The 25888-nt window shown below is 41.7% G+C and overlaps 1 long non-coding RNA gene across 1 annotated transcript in view; it reads right to left on the bottom strand.

Moving 5' to 3' along the window:
- Positions 1-13766: 13766 nt before the first annotated feature.
- LOC132345973 (uncharacterized) overlaps positions 13767-25888 on the bottom strand; it is a 34922-nt gene continuing 22800 nt past the window's right edge. The window contains exon 2 of the long non-coding RNA XR_009495620.1: positions 13767-15020. This is a non-coding gene — a long non-coding RNA (uncharacterized lncRNA). The remainder of the gene's footprint in view (positions 15021-25888) is intronic.

The following is a 25888-nucleotide window of genomic DNA, read 5'->3' as shown; positions in this document are numbered from 1 at the left end:
CAAAGAAGGCCAATTCTTTTCCTTCTATTCAGATTAGATAATAAGTCCAGTCACTTACATGGGCTTCCCTGGTGGCTCAGACAAGTAAAGAATCTGCCTGCAGTGCTGGAGACACAGGTTCGAGACCTGGGTTGAGAAGATCCCCTGGAGAAGAGTATGGCAAAACCTCCAGCATTCTTGCCTGGAGAATTCCATGGACAGAGGAAACTGGTGAGCTAAAGGCCATGGAGTCGCAAAGAGTCAGACATGACTGAGCAACTAACTCTTCCACTTTTCACTTTCCAGTCAATTACATACTCTCAAATAAGTCCATTCCATGAAAGAAAAGAGAGGAAAATAGCAGAATAAGTGGACAGCTTTTAACACCAAATGCTCTGATTTCCTATTGGGGAGAAAAAAAAGTCTGAAGCCACAAAAGCTTTCTTCCTATTTTGTTCAATCTCAAACATAAACTAAGAATTACATAAACTAAGGAATTATAAGATTTTTCAGGATGCTCCTCTGTAATGATAAAAAAAAAAAAAAAACCTTGTTTCCATAAGCCCAAGAAATAGAAGCTGAAGAATTCATTAGATACAAAATATAAAACAAAGCTCATTTTTCCTTCTATACCCAGTGCCTCCCTAGAAGAAACCTAAGCAAAAAGCTTGAAAACCAAGTGTAATTTTAGAGCCAAGGTTAATTTGCATGTGAGAAGGACACATGCAAAATCCAGCTAACTTGGAGAGTCCATTTAAATACAAAAGTCAAAGAATAAGTCTTCAGTGCCTGAAATCTGGAGAAACAGGCAAATTCAGATCCTCATTGCCAAGATCCTGGAGCTGAACCTACTGGAGCCAAAACCGGTAGCAACACTTAAATGGTAATTTGGATGAATTGCCCAAGGCTGAGTGTGCACTAGCTTGAGTGAGAAACTCCTGGGAACACACAGTCGTAGAAGGGCCTGTATGCGTTCATCAGTTTTCACCTCCAGGGATTCCACCAGTTTCTTACACTGAAGAGCCAAGAAACATCCCTTTCTGGCTCCAACAAAAGGAGAGGAAAAGTAACCATTATGAAATGTACCATGAGCAATCTTTATAACAGAGGCCTGTTCTCTGGAGGAAAAACTTTCTCAGAGCTTTATTCCACCTGGGGAAACTGCATTTCTCAAATCCAGCCCTCTGTCTCACCTAAAAAATGAAAAGAAAAAAAAAAGGGCAGGGGGTGGGGGCTAAGAAACACTTTCAAAGGTCACAGCTCAGAAACACACTCCACTAAATGTACAGCACACAAATCCACTAAAACACCCAGATTTAATCATAAGATTTTCTAATGCTTCTCCTCCCTCAAAACTTACCATCATACCAATAGGATTCTAATAGGACTCTACTATAATGACAGTGGATTCTTGTTTTGTTTTTGTTGCTCAGTCGCTCAGTTGCTCAGTCGTGTCTGACTTTTTGTGACCCCATGGATTACAGCACGCCAGGCTTTCCTGTCCATCACCAACTCCCAGAGCTTGCTCAAACTCCCATCCATTGAGTCCGTGATGCCATCCAACCATCTCATCCTCTGTCATCCGCTTCTCCTCCTGCCCTCAGTCTTATTCAGCAATTTTCTAATGAGTCAGCTCATCACACCAGGTGGCCAAAGTATTGGGCTTTCAGCTTCAGCATTAGTCCTTCCAATGAATATTCAGTGTTGATTTCCTTTAGGATTGACTGATTTGACCTACTTGCAGTCCAAGGGACTTTCAAGAGTTTTCTCCAACACTACAGATTAAAGGCATCAGTTCTTCGGCATGCAGCCTCCTTTATGGTCCAACTCTCACATCCATACATGACTACTGGAAAAACCATAGCTTTGACTATATGGACATTTGTTGGTAAAGTAATGTCTCTGCTTTTTAATATGCCGTCTAGGTTTCTCATTGCTTCTCTTCCAAGGAGCAAGCATCTTTTAATATCATGGCTGCAGTCACCATCTGCAGTGATTTTGGAGCCCAAGAAAATAAAGTCTGTCACTGTTTCCATTGTTTCCCCATATATTTGCCATGAAGTGATAGGACCAGATGCCATGATCTTAGTTTTCTGAATGCTGAGTTGTAAGCCAACTTTTTCACTCTCTTCTTTCACCTTCATCAAGAGGCTCTTTAGTTCTTCTTCACTTTCTGCCATAAGGATGGTGTCATCTGCATATCTGAGGTTATTGATATTTCTCCCTGCAATCTTGATTCCACCTTGTGTTCATCCAGCCCTGCATTTCGCATGATGTACTCTGCATATAAGTTAAATAAGTAGGGTGACAATATATAGCCTTGACCATACCCCTTTCCCGATGTGGAACCAATCTGTTTTTCCATGTCCAGTTCTAACTGTTGCTTCTTGACCTGAATACAGGTTTCTCAAGAGGCAGGTAAGGTGGCCTGGTATACCCATCTCTTTAAGAATTTTCCAGCTGTACAAAATTCTAGGTGGAGACTATCTGAAGAGGAATTCTTAGGAAAGCCCAAAGACAACAAGGGAGATGAAAACAGGACAATTGGGGAAGTTAAAAGCCTCCAGAACCTACATCTGCCACAGTACTAAATATATATAGCCAAACTCCTAGCCAGATTAACATAGAACCATAGAATCTCAAACCAAAAATCCATATATTTCAATTTCTATTACCTGATACATCATGTTCAGCTTTCAACAAAACAATTATGCCATGCTAAAGAGCAAGAAAGAAAAGTTTGTAGACACAGAGTAAGCATCAGACTCAGATATTACATCAATTTTGGATTTACCAGGCAGGGAATTCTGCATGGGCACAGGAGGGCCTAGAGGAGCTACTCGACGTTCAAGGTCAGGAGGGGCGGCCATGAGGAGATACCCCTCATCCAAGGTAAGGAGCAGCAGCTGCACTTTGCTAGAGCAGCCGTGAAGAGATACCCCACGTCCAAGGTAAGAGAAACCCAAGTAAGATGGTAGGTGTTGCGAGAGGCATCAGAGGGCAGACACACTGAAACCATACTCACAGAAAACTAGTCAATCTAATCACATAGACCACAGCCTTGTCTAACTCAATGAAACTAAGCCATGCCATGTGGAGCAACCCAAGACAGGCGGGTCATGGTGGAGAGATCTGACAGAATGTGGCCCACTGGAGAAGGGAATGGCAAACCACTTCAGTATTCTTGCCTTGAGAACCCCATGAACAGTATGAAAAGCCAAAATGATAGGATACTGAAAGGGGAACCCCCCAGGTCGGTAGGTGCTCAATATGCTACTGGAGATCAGTGGAGAAATAACTCCAGAAAGAATGAAGGGATGGAGCCAAAGCAAAAACAATACCCAGTTGTGGATGTGACTGATGATAGAAGCAAGGTCCGATGCTGTAAAGAGCAATTTTGCATAGGAACCTGGAATGTTAGGTCCATGAATCAAGGCAAATTGAAAGTGGTCAAACAGGAGATGGCAAGAGTGAACATAGACATTCTAGGAATCAGCGAACTAAAATGGACTGGAATGGATGAATTTAACTCAGATGACCATTAAATCTACCACTGTGGGCAGGTATTCCATAGAAGAAATGGAGTAGCCATCATGGTCAACAAAAGAGTCCGAAATGCAGTACTTGGATGCAATCTCAAAAATGACAGAATGATCTCTGTTCGTTTCCAAGGCAAACCATTCAATATCACAGTAATCCAAGTCTACGCCCCAACCAGTAACACTAAAGAAGCTGAAGTAGAACGGTTCTATGAAGACTTACAAGACCTTTTAGAACTAACAACCAAAAAAGATGTCGTTTTCATTATAGGGGAATGGAATGCAAAAGTAGGAAGTCAAGAAACACCGGGGGTAACAGGCAAATTTGGCCTTGCAATACGGAATAAAGCAGGGCAAAGGCTAATATAGCTTTGCCAAGAGAACGCACTGGTAATAACAAACACCCTTTTCCAACAATACAAGAGAAGACTCTACACATGGACATCACCAGATGGTCAACACTGAAATCAGACTGATTATATTCTTTTCAGCCAAAGATGGAGAAGCTCTATACAGTCAGCAAAAACAAGACCGGGAGCTGACTGTGGCTCAGATCATGAACTCCTTATTGCCAAATTCAGACTCAAATTGAAGAAAGTAGGGAAAACCACTAGACCATTCGGGTATGACCTAAATCAAATTCCTTATGATTATACAGTGGAAGTGAGAAATAGATTTAAGGGACTAGATCTGGTAGATAGAGTGCCTGATGAACTATGCACGGAGGTTCTTGACATCCAGGGATCAAGACTATCCCCATGGAAAAGAAATGCAAAAAAGCAAAATGGCTGTCTGGGGAGGCCTTACAAATAGCTGTGAAAAGAAGAGAAGTGAAAAGCAAAGGAGCAAAGGAAAGATATAAGCATCTGAATGCAGAGTTCCGAAGAATAGCAAGGAGAGAAAAGAAAGCCTTCCTAAGCAATCAATGCAAAGAAATAGAGGAAAACAACAGAATGGAAAGACTAGAGATCTCTTCAAGAAAATTACAGATACCAAGGAAACATTTCATGCAAAGATGGGCTCGATAAAGGACGGATATTGTATGGACCTAAGAGAAGCATAAGATATTAAGAAGAGGTGGCAAGAATACACAGAAGAACTGTACAGAAAAGAGCTTCACGACACAGATAATCATGATGATGTGATCACTCACCTAGAGCCAGACATCCTGGAATGTGAAGTCAAGTGGGCCTTAGAAAGCATCACTACGAACAAAGCTAGTGGAGGTGATGGAATTCCAGTTGAGTGATTTCAAATCCTGAAAGATGATGCTGTGAAAGTGCTGCCCTCAATATGCCAGCAAATTTGGAAAACTCAGCAGTGGCCACAGGACTGGAAAAGGTCAGTTTTCATTCCAATCCCAAAGAAAGGCAATGCCAAAGAATGCTCAAACTACCACACAATTGCACTCATCTCCCACACTAGTAAAGTAATGCTCAAAATTCTCTAAGCCAGGCTTCAGCAATCTGTGAACTGTGAACTTCCAGATGTTCAAGGTGGCTTTAGAAAAGGCAGAGGAACCAGAGGTCAAATTGCCAACATCCACTGGATCATGGAAAAAGCAAGAGAGTTCCAGAAAAACATCTATTTCTGCTTTATTGACTATGCCAAAGCCTTTGATTGTGTGGATCACAATAAACTGTGGAAAACTCTGAAAGAGATGGGAATACCAGACTACCTGACCTGCCTCTTGAGAAACCTGTATGCAGGTCAGGAAGCAACCATTAGAACTGGACATGGAACAGCAGACTGGTTCCAAATAGGAAAAGGAGTACATCAAGGCTGTATATTGTCACCCTGCTTATTTAACTTATATGCAGAGTACATCATGAGAAACGCTGGGCTGGAAGAAACACAAACTGGAATCAAGATTGCTGGGAGAAATATCAGTAACCTCAGATATGCAGATGACACCACCCTTATGGCAGAAAGTGAAGAGGAACGAAAAAGCCTCTTGATGAAAGTGAAAGAGGAGAGTGAAAAAGTTGGTTTAAAGCTCAACATTCAGAAAATGAAGATCATGGCATCTGGTCCCATCACTTCATGGGAAATAGATGGGGAAACAGTGGAAACAGTGTCAGACTTTATTATTTTGGGCTCCAAAATCACTGCAGATGGTGACTGCAGCCATGAAATTAAGACATTTACTCCTTGGAAGGAAAGTTATGACTAACCTAGACAGCATATTGAAAAGCAGAGATACTACTTTGCCAACAAAGGTCCATCTAGTCAAGGCTATGGTTTTTCCAGTGGTCATGTATGGATGTGAGAGTTGGACTGTGAAGAAGGCTGAGCGCCGAAGAATTGATGCTTTTGAACTGTGGTGTTGGAGAAGACTATTGAGAGTCCCTTGGACTGCAAGGAGATCCAACCAGTCCATTCTAAAGATCAGCCCTGGGTTTTCTTTGGAAGGAATGGTGCTAAAGCTGAAACTCCAGTACTTTGGCCACCTCATGCGAAGAGTTGACTCATTGGAAAAGACTCTGATGCTGGGAGGGATTGGGGGCAGGAGGAGAAGGGGACGACGAGGATGAGATGGCTGGATGGCATCACCAACTCGATGAACGTGAGTCTGAGTGAACTCCAGGAGTTGGTGATGGACAGGGAGGCCTGGCGTGCTGCAATTCATGGGGTCGCAAAGAGTCAGATACGACTGAGCAACTGAACTGAACTGAACTGACGGTTAATATGTCAAAAGATCCAAGGCAAAAGTGAAAAAATACAAGAATAGATGGATAATGTAAACACAGAGGTGGAAACCCTAAGAACGTATGGAAAGGAAAAGGTAGAAATCAAAAATAGCTAGACAGAAATGAAGAAGCTTTCCGTAGTCTCATTGGTGGATCTAATATGGCCAAAGAAAGAGTCAGAGAACTTGAAGATAGGTCAGATAGAAACTTTTCAAATTCTTTCTCCAAGGAACAAAAAGAACAAAAAACGTAAGAACAAAACACCCAAAAATTGGGGGACAATTTTTAAAATGTAATATATAATGGGAATACCAGAAGACAGAGAAATCGAAGTAGAAGAAATACTTGAAGTAGTTGTTAGTTGAGTGTTTCCCAACATACAACTAGGTGACTTCACTTTCACTTTTCACTTTCCTGCATTGGAGAAGGAAATGGCAACCCACTCCAGTTTTCTTGCCTGGAGAATCCCAGGGACGGCGGAGCCTGGTGGGCTGCCGTCTATGGGGTCGCACAGAGTCGGACACGACTGACGCAACTTAGCAGCAGGCATATTATATTCAAATATAAGTAAGCCAAAGATAAAAACAAAATCTTTAAAGAAACAAGATGAGGACAGACACTTTACCTATAAAAGGACAAGGATAAGGATTATAGTGGACTTATCATCAAAAACCATGCAATCAAGAAGGTGGGGTGAAATATTCAAGAACTGAAAAAAAAAAAATGAGCATTCTGTATCCAGAAAAATTATCCTTTAAAAGTGAAAGAAAAATAAAGACTTTCTAGAGTAAACAAAAACTGAGGAAATCCATTGCTAGCAGACCTATCCTGCAAGAAGTATTAAAAGAAGTTCTCCACATCATATTTCACTAGAGAACTGCAACTTACTACAGTGAGATCCCAGGACAGACTTATTAGAAATGGCCAAAATATAGAACATTGATGACACCAAATGCTAGTGTGGATGTGTAAAACAGGGACTCTCATTCATTGCTGGCAGAAATGCAAAATGGTACAGACTCTTTGACAGAAAATCTGGCAGTATCTTACAAAATTAAACATACTTTTATCATACAATCCAGTAATTGCACTACTTGGTTTTCATCCAAAGAAGCTGAAAACTTGTTCACACAAAAACCCACACACATATGTCTATAGCAGCTTTATTCATGATTGCCAAAACTCTAAGCAACCAAGATGTCCTTCAGTAGGTAAACAGAGGAAGTGAGGTACATCCAGACAATGGAATATTATTCAGTGCTAAAAAGAAGTGAGCTATCAAGCCATGAAAAGGCATGGAGAAACTTTAAATGCATATTTCTAAGTGAAAGAAGCCAACTTGAAAAGGTTACGTATTGTGTGATTCCAACTATGTAACATTCTGAAAAAGACAAAACTATGGAGATAGTAAAAAATCAGTAGTTACCAAGGGTTGGAGACCGGGAAAAGGATCAATAGGTGGAGGATAAAGGATTCTTAATACAGTGAAACTATCTGCATGGCACCACAATAATAATAGACACATGTCATTATACAGTTGTCTAAACCCATAGATAACAGGATTGTATAATGTATAAAACCCACAGTGCAGCTGGACTTCCCAGGTGACTCAGTGGTAAAGAATCCACCTTCCAATGCAGGAGACATGGGTTCTATCCCTGGGTTGGGAAGATAGCCTGATAAAGGACATGGAAACTCACTCCAGTATTCTTGCCTGAGAAATCTCATGGACAGAAGAACGTGGTGGGCTATAGTCCACAGTGTCCCAAAGAGTCAGACACAACTTAGCAGCTAAACATGTACAGTTCAGTTCAGTCGCTCAGTCCTGTCCGACTCTTTGCGACCCCATGAACCACAGCACACCAGGCTTCCCTGTCCATCCTTGAGGCACTCCTTTTCCTGTTTGGAACCAGTCTGTTGTTCCATGTCCAGTTCTAACTGTTGCTTCCTGACCTGTGTACAGGTTTCTCAAGAGGCAGGTCAGGTGATCTGGTATTCCCATCTCTTTCAGAATTTTCCACAGTTTATTGTGAACATGCACAAAACCCATAGAATGTCCAACACCAAGAATAAACCCTAATGTTAACTACAGACTTTGTATGATAATGATATGTCAGTGTAGGTTCATCAGGTGTAACAAGTGTACCACTCTGGTGGAAGATGTGGGCAACGGGGGATACTATACTTGTCTAGGGTCAGGGGATATAAGGGAAATCTGTGTACATTTCTCACAGTTTTGTTATAAACTTAAATCTGCTTCAAAAAATATTTTTTTTAATTCTTCACAAAGAAGGAAAATAATTCAAAACTGAAATCTATATAATTAAAGGAAGAATGTTAAAGAAGGAATAGATGATTATCCTCAATTAGATAAGCTTTCACAAAGCCATCTCTATACTGTAGCACAGCCATGACAGACTTTAAATTTAGGTAGAGTGTCTCCCTATGAGTATTTAAAAGTGCAGCTCTTATTTTAGGTGACCTTGGTAAAGGTTTGGTTGTCTCCCTTCTTGAGATAATTATTTTGGAGATAATAGTATGCAACCTGAATCCAAAGGGAAACTAGAAACAGAAAGAATAATTTGATTTTTTTAAAAAAAGAAAAAATAGGTAGAGATCCTGGATCTTATTAAGCTGAATAGTAATTATTGGACAAATCAATCATGTGTGATCTTATTTAACACAACACACATGAGTGCTCAACCATGTGCAACTCTTTGGCACTCCATGGACTGTAAACCACCAGGCTTCTCTGTCCATGGGATTCTCCAGGCAAGAATACTAGAGCGGGTTGCCATTTCCTACTCCAGGGGATCTTCCTGACCCAGGGATTGAACCCATGTCTCTTATGTTTCCTGCGTTGGCAGGAGGATTCTTTACCATTGAGCCACCAGAGAAGCCCCCCAACACTTACATGCACAGGATTAAAAGTAGCAATGGAGGGGTGGGCAGGGGATGGGAGGAGGGGTGAAATGAAGGACCAGAGAGATTGACTTCTCCAAGGTTACACATCTGGCAAATGACAAAACTGGAATTCAAATGCAGATGTTACTTCACATTGCCGTGAATTACAAATAAATTACGAGAATCCAGACTTTTTCCAAGTACATAACTAAAAGTGCAGAGCTAGACAGCAGTGTGGTACTTTGTGACCTTAAGGAATTTTTGCAGCTTATGAAAGAATCTTATTCACATCCAGGAGAAATCAAAAACAAATAAATAAATAAAGCCCAGGAAAATCTGTGACAGTTGTGTCAAGCTATTGGTCACTGAATTACAATAGAGGTCCACTTGCCAACACTTCTCTAGAAAAGAGGAAGTCAGACTGGGGCTTTTTCGCTGGAGTCGGTTTTCTTTCTCCTGGAATGGCTAAGTCAGCACTAAAGGCCCCAGAAAACAGTCCCAGCTACCATCCCCCAGGGCATCTTCCTGCTGAATAATCACAACAGCTGGATCACACCAGCTGGAAAACATCTTTCCCTCCTCTGAACTGGCCTAGTACTTAATGTCTATACCATTCATCTGATATTTAATGTACACTCTATTCTATTGGTGACAGTATTTGAAATGCATTTTTCCTGTTCAAATGCTAAGCTATTTGAGGACAAGGACCTACTTGTTATCTTCCAAAGCATCCAGTAGTCTGCAGGCTGCCTGGTAGATGCACCAGCAACACTGATTAGGTTGTGACTGTTTATCCACTGCTGCAAGTAAAATTGTCCAAGTATTCAGGGGTGCCACTGGTCTAGAGCAGGTGGTTTAGAAGTATCTTAATAAGCTGTAATGAGATGGTGCTCATTAAGTTTTACTAAGAAGTAAACTCTTAGTTAAGAGGTCATCCTTTCCTCTATCTGACAAACATACCTGTACCCACAAAACACTACAAAAATGGTGAATTCATATTTGGAAAAATGGAATGTGACCATAAAAACAGCACTTTCACCTTCATCTTTTATTCAGATTAATATGCACATGCTCAGTCAATCAATCATGTCCAACTTTTTGTGATCCTATGGACTGTAACCCACCATGCTCCTCTGTCCATGGGATTTCCCAGGCAAGAATACTGGAGTGGGTTGTCCTGCCCACCTCCAGTGGATATTTCCAACCCAGGGACTGAACCTGTTTTTACCTTCATTGGCAGCAGATTCTTTACCACTGAGCCATGGCTGGGGGTGGTGGGGAGAGGGCTGGGGATTATAGCATTGTTCCATCTGGTTGCCCATATCTTTATTTCTCTATCAAGAGTATGAACTTCTTCATGGCAGAAAGTATTCAAAGTGTGGTGCTGGAAAAAACTCTTGAGAGTCCGTCCCTTGGACTGGAAGGATATCAGTCTATCCTAGAGGAACTCAACCCTGAATATTCATTGGAAGGACTGATGCTGAAGCTAAAGCTCCAATACTTTGGCTACCTGACGCGAAGAACCAATACATTGGAAAAGACCCTGATGCTGGGAAAGATTGAGGGCAGGAGGAGAAGTGGTGACAGAGGATGAGATGGTTGAATGGCATCACTGACTCAATGGACATGAGTTTGAGCAAACTCTGGTAGATAGTGAAAGACAGATAGTGGCTTGCTGAAGTCCATGGGGGTCACAAAGAACTGGACATGACTTAGTGACTGAAAATAACAACAGCTCTCCATGAGACTGGTACCCAGGTCAAAAATCTTCTGTAAGAGTCAACTTAGAACCACAGAACAAGATACACTCCAGTTGAATTATCCTCTATTCCTGGCTACAGTAGTTATCTCCCAATTCCTCTTTGCTTGCCTACCCAGATAAACTACAGCTGACCAAGTAGAAGCCTCAAGTCTCCATTATCCCTCTCCTTTAAAAATTAAAAAAAAAAAAAAAGGCCCTGAATAGTGAAGTTTTTTCTTTCTTTCCTGTGATCCTAGTTCAGTTCTCTCTTATCCTGAAGTTTTCAAATAGTTCTTCGAGGGAATTCCAGATGTCAAAATTATTGTCCTCATATCACGAAGATGTTACTCACCCTTTTCAGTCTTATTGTTTCACAAATACATACAGGAACTTTCTCAACCTGTATAATGTGGAATGCTGCCATTGCTCTGATGGCTAGTTTGTTTATTCGTGGGGTTTTCAGAATGTTTGTAAGTTCTGAGTTTAGAATATAAGCATGTGAGATTAGCTGTTTGTTCTCAAGACATCTACTGAGAGTTTCCTAGTTATCTTCAGTTATACTAGCTACAAGCCATGTTATCTCCTTTGCGGTTGTACAGTCGCTAAGTCATGTCCAACTCTTTGTGACTCCATAGACAGCAGCATGCCAGGCTTCTCTGTCCTCCACTATCTCCTGGACTTTGCTCATGTTCCTGTCCATTGAGTTCCTGATGTTATCTAACCATCTCATCCTCTGTCACCCTCAAACAAACTGGTTTGTTTGTGTTTTTTTGGCTGCGTCTTTGGCATGTGGGCTCTTCATCACAATGTGCAGGTTTCTCTAGTTATGTTGCACAGGCTTAGTTGAACCATGGCATGTGGGATCTTATTTTCCCAACCAGGAATCAAACCTATGTCCCTTGTATTGGGAGGCAGATACTTAACCATGGGCCACCAGGGAAGTCCAAATTGTTATTTTTAAATTTCAAACTTTTCTTCACACCCATGTGGAAATATGAGGAAAAATGCACGTTTGTCTTCTTCTGCAAAAATAACTTTTTTAATTTTTAATCTTCATATTTTATCTAAACATTATTTTGGAATCTAATGTTTTATCCTACAACAAATAAAAATATTTTAAAATGTTTTCCATGTATTTTTGGATAGATTGTTGGCTTTTAAAAGGGGGAGTAAGACTTACTTACGCAGCTGTACTGTCTACCCCTAAAATGCTGAAAAAGACAAAACTGACATATCAAAAAGTTTTTTGATTCATGGAAGAGAAGAAACTTGGGGCGGGGATGTAAATAAATAGCAAAAATATAATGGAAGCTTTTCTTCAGGCCTTCCAGGTGGTTCAATACTAAAGAATATGCCTGTGGAGATGCAGGATCAGTCCCTGGGCCAGGAAGATCCCCTGGAGAAGGAAACGGCAACCCACTCCAATATTCTTTCCTGGAGAATTCCATGGACAGAGGAGCCTGCTGGATTACAAGTCCATGGGGTTGAAAAAGAGTCAAACATGACTCAGTGACTTAACAACAATTTTTTTTCAGTTTTAGAAATGATAATAATTTACCACCTAACTTATTGTGTATTATGCAGCATAACACTGTTGAGTGGCACTTTAATGTCAGTTAAATGGTAGCATCATTTGAGATTTAGTGTCCCAGCATTGGCTGGAGAAATGAACATAATAGCATTTATTTATTTATTGGTCTCACAACCCAGCCTGTGGAATCTTAATTCCCTGACCAGGGATCAAACCCACATCCTTTGCAGTGGGAGCTTGTGAAGTCTTAACTATTGGACCATCAGGGAATTTCCACTGAGGCTTTAATAAAGTTTCCATGTTAGACATTTGCTGAATGCCTGTTGGATGAAAAGTTATTTAAAGAAATTAGGACACTGTCACTTTCCAGGACTACAGTAGCTTGACAAATTATTTAGCTGCACACATGAAAAATGAGTTGGTGTCACATGTGCAGAATTGCACTTTTGTTTTCTTCCAGATGAACCTATGGCTAGACTTGTAATTTTGCTTGCATTTGTCTGGTATTATCACTAACTAATGATCAAAGATGTTCCACATGAGCACTTGGCAGCAAGCACAAGTGTGTTGAATTATTTTTAATATCTAATGTTTTATCCTAGACCAACTATGTTGACATTTGCAGCGAGGATGCAGTGGCAGTGGTGGATAAAACTGCTGATGACTAACATAAATCTAGGAAGAGCACCAAACTCTCCTGGCAGTCATATTCTTCAACCCCACATACTTGCAGGGGAGAAAAAAAAGATACCAATTTCTCTCTAAAGAGAAACTTTAGAGTGCCCTTGATGAAGGACAGGAAAGAAGTAGTAGTAGTATTAAATTTTGATCTCAGAATACAAAACCTTTTAATATTCAGTGTGACAAAATGGGCCGTATGCCTACAGCACTTGTGGTACAAACTGAAGGACAATGGTCATTTTAAGGAAAAGCCCTCGGGTGATTATTTGAACTGGAGCTGAACTATCTGGTTGTTCTGTGGAACACCATTTTTACTTGAAAGAATGACTAACCATAATACTATGATTCTTTAGATTTGTGTCTTTAGCAGATATTTTCTTGAAAATGGGGGCTTCCTGGTGGTTCAGATGGTAAAGAATCTGCCTGCAATGCAGGAGACTGTGGTTCAATCCCTGGGTCGGAAAGATTCCTCAGGAGAAGGGAATGGTAACGCACTCCAGGATTCTCGCCTGGAGAATTCCATGGACTGAGGAGCCTGGCGAGCTACAGTCCACGGGGTCACGAAGAGAAATAGGGACTTCCCTGGCACTCCAGTGGTTAAGACTTCACCTTCTAATACAGTGAGTGTGGGTTCAGTCACTGGTTGGGGAGATAAGAGCCCACATGCTTCATAGCCAGAAAACCAAAGTGTAAAACAGAAGGAATATTGTAACAAATTTTGTTCAGTTCAGTTCAGTTCAGTCACTCAGTTGTGTCCGACTCTTTGCGACCCCATGAATCACAGCACGCCAGGCCTCCCTGTCCATCACCAACTCCCGGAATTTGCTCAGAATCACGTCCATCTAGTTTGTGATGCCATCCAGCCATCTTATCCTCTGTTGTCCCCTTCTCCTCCTGCCCCCAATCCCTCCCAGCATCACAGTCTTTTCCAATGAGTCAACTCTTCGCATGAGGTGGCCAAAGTACTGGAGTTTCAGCTTTAGCATCATTCCTTCCAAAGAAACCCCAGGGCTGATCTCCTTTAGAATGGACTGGTTGGATCTCCTTGCAGTCCAAGGGATTCTCAAGAGTCTTCTCCAACACCACAATTCAAAAGTATCAATTCTTTGGCACTCAGCTTTCTTCACAGTCCAACTCTCACATCCATACATGACCCCTGGAAAAAGCATAGCCTTGACTAGACAGACCTTTGTTGGCAAAGTAATGTCTTTACAATATGCTATCTAGGTTGGCAAAGTAATGTCTTTTCAATATGCTATCTAGGTTGGTCATAACTTTCCTTCCAAGGAGTAAGCATCTTTTAATTTCATGGCTGCAGTCACCATCTGCAGTGATTTTGGAGCCCCAAAAAATAAAGTCTGTCACTGTTTCCACTGTTTTCCCATCTATCTGCCATGAAGTGATGGGACCAAATTCCATGATCTTCGTTTTCTGAATGTTGAGCTTTAAGCCAACTTTTTCACTCTCCACTTTCACTTGCATCAAGAGGCTTTTTAGTTCCTCTTCACTTTCTGCCACAAGGGTGATGTCATCGCATATCTGAGGTTATTAATATTTGATATTTCTTCCGGCAATCTGGATTCCAGCTTGTGCTTCTTCCAGCCCAGCGTTTCTCATGATGTACTCTGCATATAAGTTAAATAAGCAGGGTGACAATATACAGCCTTGACGTACTCCTTTTCCTATTTGGAACCAGTCTGTTGTTCCATGTGCAGTTCTAACTGTTGCTTCCTGACCTGCATACAGGTTTCTCAAGAGGCAGGTCAGGTGGTCTGGTATGCCCATCTCTTTCAGAATTTTCCACAGTTTATTGTGATCCACACAGTCAAAGGCTTTGGTATAGTCAATAAAGCAGAAATAGGTGTTTTTCTGGAACTCTCTTGCTTTTTCAATGATCCAGTGAATGTTGGCAATTTGATCTCTGGTTCCTCTGCCTTTTGGTCCATATTAAAAATCTAAAAAAAATAAAGAGAAATAATTTTTAGTATTTGTCATCTATGGTAAAATTGGAACTTCCAAGAAACAATAAGAATATTGGAAAACTTATATCTGCTGTTAAGAGTCTGAGAGCTTTCCAGTACTTAGAGAATTTTTGATGAGGTTAGTGATTAATAAATGTGATTTTTTTAATGAACTCAATCAACATTTGGAAGATTTGCTTGACTAGTGAACTCCTATCTTCCAAATAACCAATCTAAGAAAATTACAAAATGATGCATGAATAATGATATATTGAAAGTGCAAGATTATCAATTCAATTTCACAAAACACGAACATTGCATTGATAAGGCCTCCCATTCTACATTGCACTAACCTTTAAGAAACTATTTGCTAAGTTTTGTTGAAGTATCAAAGATTAACATTTATCCAAAACAGCTGTGAAAATAATCCTTTTTCCAGCAACATAACTGTATGAAGCTCCTACCAAATACACTTCCAGAACAGCATATTGCAACACACCAAATCTAAGAACAGATATGAGAAAGCCACTGCCTGATCCACACATCAAGATTTGCAAAAAGAAGAAAAAAATCCACTCTATGTATTACATTCTTTGAAAATATAGTCCTTTTTATGCAAATGTGTTTTTTAAGTTAACATATAATAGGTATATTATTGTTCCTATAGAACAGCTGATAAATATTTTAAATTTCTCTATTTTAATTCTACCTCAGTAAATGTCAGTAAATATAACCTGCATCAACAAAACCACTTATGATTCCTCAATAATTTTTATGAAGTAAGAGGACCCTGAGAACAGAAAGTCTGAAATCCAGTACTCTTGGCTATCAATAGTCAATAGTGTCTTTTCAGCTGAATGCACCCTGGCCTGAAGTCTTACCAATGAAAGAAAACAGAAGACAGAGAAAAAGATAATTGCCTTTTGACCTTCTTTCCCAGATTCTCGAGTGTCCTTCTTCCCAGTCCTTGATTTGCTTTCCCTTCATTTACCTCCAAAGAAGTACCATCCTCTGCCACCCACTCTCCACCCCCGATCCTGTGATGAGGGAAGGTGAATGGAGAAGAGGGTACGTGTATCTTTTACTGCTTCAGCTCCCAGAGCTGGCATTGTTGTATTTCTTCCCAATGTTTTTTCTCCTATAAGGACCCTTTAAGTTGACTCCATTGTAGGGAGACAGCATGATTTACTGAAAAGGGCTGGTGAGCTTAGATTCAAATCTTGGCCCCACTCCTCACTATTCATGTGACTCTAGGCAAGCGGTTCAGTCTGAGTGAAACTCAGTTGCCTCTTCTGTAGAACACATGTTCAGCTGTTTCAGTTGTGTCTGGCTCTCTTGCAATCCTATGGACTGTAGCCTACCAGGTTCCTCTGTCCATGGGATTTTCCTGGCAAGAATACCTGAGTGGGTTGCCACCATGCCCTTCTCCAGGGAATCTTCCCAACCTAGGGATCAAACCCACATCTCCTGCATCTCCTGCATTGCAAGCAGATTCTTACTGCTGAGCCATCAAAGAAAGAATTAATTAATGTGCAGGATTACTGCTAGGTTTTCACAAAGAAAATATAGAATGGAACATAGAAGGTACTCAACATGTTTGAGCTCCTTTCCCTATTTTCCCCACTCTCTTCTTTTCTTGAATCCCCTTCCTGAAACCATGTAACTGAGATTGGGGTTTGAACCCACATGTTGAGACTCCAGCCTAGCCAAAACGCAGACTGGGACTTGAACTCATAGTCTCTTAACTCTTATCTTAACTGATATCACACCTGGTCTCAGGGCTTAATGATGCTCAGTCTCATGACTCCAAAAGAATTCAGTGAAAGACAAAGTGATAGGTAAGAAGTGGATTTATTTAGAAAGAAACACACTCCACAGATTGTGGACCATCTCAGAAGGTGAGAGCATCACCAGGGTACAGGGCTGTCAGGTTTTATGGGCTGTGCAATTTCATAGGCTAATGAGTGGAAGGAGTATGTCAGCTATTGTGGGGAAAGGGTGAGGATTTCCAGAAACCTGTCCACCACCTAATTTTTGACCTTTATGGTCAGCCTTGGAACTGTCAGGGTGCCTGTGGTTGTGTCATTTAGCTTGCTGATGTGTTACAATGGGAATATACTGAGACTCAAGATCTAGTCAGCTCGTCTGCCATCTTGGACCGATTTGATTCTAATTAGTTTATGTCCTGTCCTGGGGAGGTGTCATTCTTTCAAGGGGTGAGCCCTGCACCCTTCCCTCCTGTTTCACTCCCACTTTCCAGGGCATGGAGGAAGTCGAAGAAATCTATGAAAAGGTCAGAGTGTGGTCTAGAGCAGGGGTCCTGAATCCCCAGGCCAGAAATCAATATTGGTCAGTGGCCTATTAGGAACAGGGCCACAAAGCAGGAGGAGAGCAGCAGGTGAGCAAGCAAACTTCATCTATATTTACAGTTGCTCCCCATAACTCATATCCCCCCAGTCCACGGAAAAATTGTCTTCCATGAAATCCATCCTTGATGCCAAAAAGGTTGAGGTCCACTGATCTAGAGAACACTAATCCACCCCAGTCTAGAATGGGACAATAATTCTTGTCACCATCTCCAGCCTCTGTATAAGGGAGCCTGAGAAAAGATAAACCTTTTCCCTATGTCTTATTCTTCTTAATCAAATAATTCTGCTTTTTTTTTTTTTTTTAAGGAGAAGGAGATGATAAAAGCAAAGCCCTAGAAGATCTTCAGCCTGCACATTCATGCTACAGGCAGAAGCCTCTCTGGTTTTCATCCCGATAATGTTATTGCAGGACCCAGCTAGCCTGGGATCCAGAGTTAAGCTGGCTCCCTGTTGAACAAGATGGGACATTTTTGAGACAGGCATATGGTAACTCAGGCAGACATCCAGTGCATTGCAAAAGGATCTGGATTCTCTGCATAGGATGCCAGGAGTGATTTGCACTCATACCTTCTTGTCTTTGCCTCCAAAAGTTATCTGTGGCTGATACCCTGATGGGGACATGACCCCATTGCTTGGGCGGGCCAGAATGAATTCAAACTAGTGGGTGTCCTGGAGACAGGATTTCCAAGCCCAAGAAGCTATAGCAATAAATGGTTTTCCAGGGGAGTCTGCTCCAAAGCTTTGTGTTTATGATTTTCTTTCCAAGAACCCCTCGGGGAAAAGGGTCATACTTTCAAGCAGTGTTTTCCAACTTAACAAAGCAGCCCCTTCCTGGGCCATTCTGACCCTGGACTTCTGTCCAAGGCATTAGTGAACTCTCCTCTGAGGAGGCCACTCTTGCCCCGGCTCTGGCACCTCTTCTGTGATGGTGTTCAGGGTCTGGAAAGGATCTTTTTGTTTTATTGCCTCATTGATCATTTCTCTATGCTTGGAGAAAACAAGTGAAACTTGAGATACCTCACGCAGTTGGGGCAAAGAGGAATTAGTGGGAAGCTGCTTTTATAGGCAATACATAGGGTTATAGGGCTTCCCTGGTGGCACAAATGGTAAAGAATCTGCCTGCAATGCAGAAAACACAGGTTTGATCCCTGGGTCAGGAAGATCCCCTGGAGAAGGGAATGACTATCCACTCTAGTATTCTTTCTGGAGAATCCCATGGACAGGGGAGCCTGGCTGGTTACAGTTCATTGGATCACAAAGAATCAGACACAACTGAGTGACTAACACTTTCTTTTTTCATAGGGTTATAAATTTGAAATACTCAGTCTATCTGCTTTTCTGTATTCCTAAATGATTTTCCAGCATTAACTGGATCTACCCAGCCTGCCTCTTCCTGACAGAAGTGGAACTACCATTCAAGGCATTCCTTATGGTGACTCCAGCCAATTGTTAAATTTATAACCAAAGATAAACTTTCAGTACTGTATTAGTCAGGGTCCTCCAAAGAAACAGAACCAATAAGAATATACATGTAAATAGGTAGATAGATAAGATAGGTAGATGATAGATTATGAAGAATTGGCTCATGCAATTATTAAGAAGAGGTGGCAAGAATATACAGAAGAACTGTACAAAAAAGATCTTCATGACCAAGATAATCATGATTGTATGATCACTCACCTAGAGCCAGACATCCTGGAATGTGAAGTCAAGTGGGCCTTAGAAAGCATCACTACGAACAAAGCTAGTGGACATGATGGAATTCCAGTTGAGCTATTTCAAATCCTGAAAGATGATGCTGTGAAAGTGCTGCCCTCAATATGCCAGCAAATTTGGAAAACTCAGCAGTGGCCACAGGACTGGAAAAGGGCAGTTTTCATTCCAATCCCAAAGAAAGGCAATGCCAGAGAGTGCTCAAACTACCATACAATTGCACTCATCTCACACGCTAGTAAAGTAATGCTCAAAATTCTCCAAGTCAGGATTCAGCAATATGTGAACCGTGAACTTCCAGATATTCAAGCTGGTTTTAGAAAAGGCAGAGAAACCAGAGATCAAATTGCCAACATCCACTGCATCATGGAAAAAGCAAGAGAGTTCCAGAAAAACATCTATTTCTGCTTTATTGACTATGCCAAAGCCTTTGACTGTATGGATCACAATAAACTGTGGAAAAAATCTGAAAGAGATGGGAATACCAGACCACCTGACCTGCCTCTTGAGAAACCTATATGCAGGTCAGGAAGCAACCATTAGAACTGGACATGGAACAACAGACTGGTTCCAAATAGGAAAAGGAGTACATCAAGGCTGTATATTGTCACCCTGCTTATTTAACTTATATGCAGAGTACATCATGAAAAACACTGGGCTGTAAGAAGCACAAGCTGGAATCCAGATTGCCGGAAGAAATATCAATAACCTCAGATATGCAGATGACACCACCCTTATGGCAGAAAGTGAAGAGGAACTAAAAAGCCTCTTGATGCAAGTGAAAGAGGACAGTGAAAAAGTTGGCTTAAAGCTCAACATTCAGAAAACAAAGATCATGACATCTGGTTCCATCACTTCATGGCAGATAGATGGGGAAACAGTGGAAACAGTGTCAGACTTTATTTTTTGGGGCTCCAAAATCACTGCAGATGGTGACTGCAGCCATGAAATTAAAAGATGCTTACTCCTTGGAAGGAAAGTTATGACCAACCTAGATAGCATATTGAAAAGCAGAGATACTACTTTGCCAACAAAGGTCCATCTAGTCAAGGCTATGGTTTTTCCAGTGGTCATGTATGGATGTGAGAGTTGGACTGTGAAGAAAGTTGAGCGCCGAAGAATTGATGCTATTGAACTGTGGTGTTGGAGAAGACTCTTGAGACTCCTTGGACTGCAAGGAGATCCGACCAGTCCATTCTAAAGGAGATCAGCCCTGGGTTTTCTTTAGAAGGAATGATGTTAAAGCTGAAACTCCAGTACTTTGGCCACCTCATGCGAAGAGTTGACTCATTGGAAAAGACTGTGATGCTGGGAGGGATTGGGGGCAGGAGGAGAAGGGGACGACAGAGGATGAGATGGTTGGATGGCATCACCAACTAGATGGATGTGATTCTGAGCGAACTCCGGGAGTTGGTGATGGACAAGGAGGTCTGGCGTGCTATGATTCATGGGGTCGCAAAGAGTCAGACACAACTGAGTGACTGAGCTGAATTGAACTGAACTGAACTGAATTATGGATACTGATTCCCATAATCTACTGTCCAAAGGCTGGAGGCCTAGGAAAGCTGTTAATGCATTAATAGTTCCAGCCTGAAGAGTCTGAAGGCTTGAGAACCAGGGAGCCAATGGTGTAAATCTCAGGGAAAGAGCAGAAGATTGAAATCTCAGGTCAATCAGATGAGTAGGAAGCAGAAAAGGGCAAATTCTTCTTCTCTCTCCATTTTGTTCTACTCATGCCCTCACTGAATTGGATGAGGCCCACCCACATCCAGAAGGGCATGTACTGAGTTCACCGATTCAAATGCTGCATCTAGTTTCACCCAAAGACATGCTCACACATCCAAAAATAATATTTAATCCAGGCATCACTTGGCCCAGTTAAGTTGACTCATAAAATGAACCATCACAAGTCCTGTTGGGAGCCACACATTCTTCAAAGAGAAATATGCTGCATATTATTCTCCCCAGCCACTATGCTACAAAGCATGATACATAAAATACCTTAACTGAGAGGTTCATGTTAATAAAGCTTTCTCTCATGAAGCGTCTCCATGAAGAGAGTCCTGGATTCGCAAGGTGATGGAAAGCTGTGTCAAAATTAAGGATCAACCTGTTCCTGGCTGAATTTAAGGTTCTTATCTCATCACAAAGAATTCAGAGATGAGAGAGGGAGGTCAAGAAAGGAAAGTGAGAATCTACTTAAGTAAAAATGCACTCTCAGAGTGCGAGCAGTTGGATGGGTGAGTAGCTGCTGCCCTGGGTTTCTTCCACAAGTCAGTTAGGAGGCGCATATCAATGAAGGGTTGGAATTTTCATTGGGGAGGAGGGTGTTGGAAGGTTGTATTCCCTAATTCTCAACCCAGCTCCACCTTCCCAAGCAGAGGAGGAGTTTTTATTGTTATTTAGCTTTTGTCAGCATCATGGCATTGATACATGATGGGAACTTCTTATCTACAAAGCTAAGACCCTGATGCTGGGAAAGATTGAGGGTAAGAGGAGAAGGGGGTGGCAGAGGATGAGATGGCATCCTCTGACACAATAGACATGAGTTTGAGCAAACTCCAGGAGATAATGAAGAACAGGAAAGCCTGGCCTGCTGCAGTTCATGGGGTCCCAAAGAGTTGGACATGACTTAGTGACTGAACAACAACAAATTTTATTATAATGAGAGCAAAATGACCAACAGGTTACATATGAACACAGTAGATTCCTACGTTTCCCCACTTTCCTTTGTCTACCTCCAGGACACTTACCACCCAAAAGGTGTGGTTTCCTATCTGTCTGGAGATTATTGCTCTTTGTCTGCACATGGAACCCCCACAGTTTATAAGACACATGATTTCCAGCCATCTGCTCCTTGCCTTCCTTTCTTTGCTCATATTGGGCTACCTGCCTCTTATAACAAACCTAGGCTTCTGAACTCCAGTACTCTTGCCTGGAAAATCCCATGGGCGGGGGAGCCTGGTAGGCTGCAGTCCATGGGCTCGCGAAGAGTCGGACACGACTGAGCGACTTCACTTTCACTTTTCGCTTTCATGCATTGGAGAAGGAAATGGCAACCCACTCCAGTGTTCTTGCCTGGAGAATTCCAGGGACAGGGGAGCCTGGTGGGCTGCTGTCTATGGGGTCGCACAGAATCGGACACGACTGAAGCGACTTAGCACCAGCAGGCTTCTGAAAGAGCAACCACTACTGCAGGCACAAGGAACCTGGGACTACTTTGGACCACTCTGAAAACACGCTAAGCGCCACAGGACAGCAGAGGATCAGGTCCTACAGGACTTCCAAACTGGTACCCAGAGATGCTCACTTAAAGGGCCTATTGCTCACTTACAACGCTTCAAGCCAACTAGGAGCTCTAACAGTTCTTGAAAGTGAGAGGAGAGAGATAACTTGCAGTTTGCATATTATACAAGAATCTAAGGGACCCCAAGCCCCCAGGCCACAGACCCATATTGGTCTGTGGGCACCAAATGTTAACTTCTCCCACCAGGTGGGGATTTCAGTATCTGCAAAACAATTCAAAGACATTGCTGTGTTTATCCCTTGATGGGGAACCAGGACCATGCCCCAAGGCTGCATTATTGTTTCCTTTGACTGTTCCTCCCAAGTCTCCACATACCCTCCCTTCTTCAATTAGCAAATGTTTTAACCTGCTCATTGGAACTCAGGAAAGGTCATGGAGGCTGAATGAAGCCTACTTCCTGTAGTCAAGAAATGGGGAACACAAAAAGGCTTTTGTGCCCAGGAGTCCCACACATCCTGCTCGGTATTAATTTTAAAGCTATTTTGTTTGCTATGTAACCTAGAGTAAGTCTGTAAATAAATTAATGTTGTAGGAAGACAGGGTTTTCAGTGTGAGGGGAGGGAGATACAAATATGGAATCAGAGAAGCTGAGGGAAAATTCTGTGATGTTTTATGTGAATTAGATGTTTAAATATGAAGTGTTTGTGTGTGCCGAAATGCCACACCCCACTAATAGGAACCAGAATTCATTGAGAAACACTGACTCCAGGCTTAGACAAGGAAAGAACAAGATGAACCTAATACATCTTGAGCTGAAAAGGGGGCAAGCACTCAAAGACAGATGGATACAGGTCAAAAAGAACACTGTCTTGAGGGGCTCTCTTTGTCCAAGATTGGGGTGGAACAACAAATGTGGTAAATTACAACATTGAAAAAATTCATAAAGTAAAGTTGATTCATGCAAAATAGAGAGGGTGAGCAGGGATAGGATGGGGAAGAGGAGAAGAAAGGAGTAGAGAGAAATAAGAACAAATGGGAAATCTTTTTCTATAGAAAGATGCCTGCTAGTAACTGTAAAATTAGAAAACCTTCCAATGCAATAATTGATTCAGGGAAAGATCATCCATATACATTGAAAACAAAACTTCAAGGTATCACCCCACAAATTACTTATTATTTGGAGGATGTCACAATCCATGTGTGGGGTTAGAAAAGAATTTTCAGACATGAGGCAGAGAGAGGAGAATAAAGTTTATCAGAGTGGGAGATGCTGTTAGAACAGTGGGCCAGCTCAAAGGAGAGCTGAAAGCTTTCGCAGACTTGCAGCCAATTTTTATAGCCTCAGGACAGAGAAAATTTCTACTGGAATGGTGGCATTACTTGACTGGTTAGGATGCCATAGGATGGATAATAGGGTATTTTACCTAATATGGAGTCAGGGAACTGGCCGGTTTAGAGCCAGAGGCTCATGGCAACAGTTGTATGGCGCTTGATCAGTTCCAGAGATTTTTATCCTGTAACCTTGGTATAGGGCTCACCAGGGGAGAAAGGGATTTTCTTTTCAATGGAGAAATTTGGTGGTTACCTCCTAATCCAAATGATCAAGCTTGGCATCCCCAGGAGTGGGACAGCTGACACTATGCTTCCAGTGCTCTTGCCTTATTTGTCCAACTTGATGCTGCTGCTGCTGCTGCTAAGTCGCTTCAGTCATGTCCGACTCTGTGTGACCCCATAGACAGCAGCTCACCAGGCTCCCCCGTCCCCGGGATTCTCCAGGCAAGAACACTGGAGTGGGTTGCCATTTCCTTCTCCAATGCATGAAAGTGAAAAGTGAAAGTGAAGTTGCTCAGTCGTGTCCAACTCTTGGTGACCCCATGGACTGCAGCCTACCGGGCTCCTCCATCCATGGGATTTTCCAGGCAAGAGTACTGGAGTGAGGTGCCATTGCCTTCTCCAACTTAATGCTAATCACTAGGAAACTTTCAGACCAATTTCAGACCCTTCAAAAACTTCAGTGTCATGGAGAACAGAGAAATATTTGGTGATTTTTTTTTTAAATTAGAAGAAACTAAAAATAGATACTGGGGCTTCCCAGGTGGCTCTAGTGGTAAAGAACCCACCTGCCAATGCAGGAAACATAGGAGCTGTGGGCTCGATCCCTGGGTCGGGAAGATCCCATGGAGAAGGGCATGGCAACCCACACCAGTATTTTTGCCTCGAGAATCCCATGGACAGAGGAGCCTAGCAGGCTACAGTCCATGAGGTCGCAAAGAGACATGACTGAAGTGACATTGCAAAAAGACGTATTAGGCAATGCAATGGCAAAAAATTAGAGAAGTCATTGTTGGAACAATTGGGAATATTTGAGTAGGGATTGTTTGTTGGATGATTTTATCAAATTCATGCTAATTTCCTTAGGTGTGTTAATGGTGTGGCTATGTATGAGAATTCTCTTTTTCCTGGAAGATGAAGGCTAAAGTACTGAGTAGGGAAGTGTCATGATGTTTGCAGCCTACCTATGAATCCTTTAAGTGGTTTGGCACATAAGCAGTGTGTTTATATAGAGAAAGCAACATGGAAGTGAACTAGCAAGAGGTTAGCAGCTGAAAAATCTAGGTAATGAGTACATAGTGTTCATTACAGTTCTTAAAATGTTATAGGGTTTTTCTTTTCATTTTCTGTGGATTTTTATTTCTTAAGAAAAACAATAATTTACATTTTTTATAAAAAAGAAACCAAGTTACTGCTTGGGGCTTTCCATGACCTTCATGGACCTTGTCTTCAAAAGGAAGAATTCCTTGGCCACCATATCAATGTGCCCTGGGGGAGGAGCACATTACCCCAAATCCCCCAGTCTAATATCTCCCATGATGCTCTGCTGAGGATGAATTCCCTGAGCTTCTTGCAGAAACCTCCAACCTCTACAAAATGTATGTGCTCGAGTGTACACCTATTGCATCCTTGTCAAGCCTCCAATCTTTCACATATACAAGGGCACTGCACAACAAAACCCTATTAATACAGCAACTGGGGTATTGATTTTTCCAGCCAATTAATGTGGAATCCCCCCAAACACACTTTTACAGCATTTCTTCTCCCTTCCTTTGTTCTGATGCAATTTTTTTCTGGATCTACTTTCCTGCCTTGGCAAACTCAGGGTAACTTGGCAAAGTCAGGGTAACTCTGTCCAGGAAAACTGAAGCAATCACAAGCCCTAGGATCATTTATATCAGACACCAGATTGTTTCAGTACCTACAGTGGGTAGGGAATTAATAGCAACTCCTGCAAATGCCCTGGGAATTTATTTCACCATTAATCCCCTTCATCAATTTATTCTTCTTGCCATTTATATCTTTTCCGTTAAATCAGATTATAGCCGTTCCAGTTACCAAGGGATCCAATTTTTCAGTTTCAGATAGTCTGTTCAATAACAGACTTGTGAGAAAGGTTCTAGAATATGTTTTGTCAGTTCTCTAGTGCTATACAGCCATTTTCTAGAATCAGGAAATATTTATTAGTAAGCTTAGAATTT

Source organism: Bos taurus, chromosome 8, assembly GCF_002263795.3.
Source record: "Bos taurus isolate L1 Dominette 01449 registration number 42190680 breed Hereford chromosome 8, ARS-UCD2.0, whole genome shotgun sequence".
Taxonomy (NCBI): Eukaryota; Metazoa; Chordata; class Mammalia; order Artiodactyla; family Bovidae; genus Bos; species Bos taurus.
Note: the sequence above shows the minus strand (reverse complement) of the source record. Positions and strands in the feature narration are given on the sequence as shown.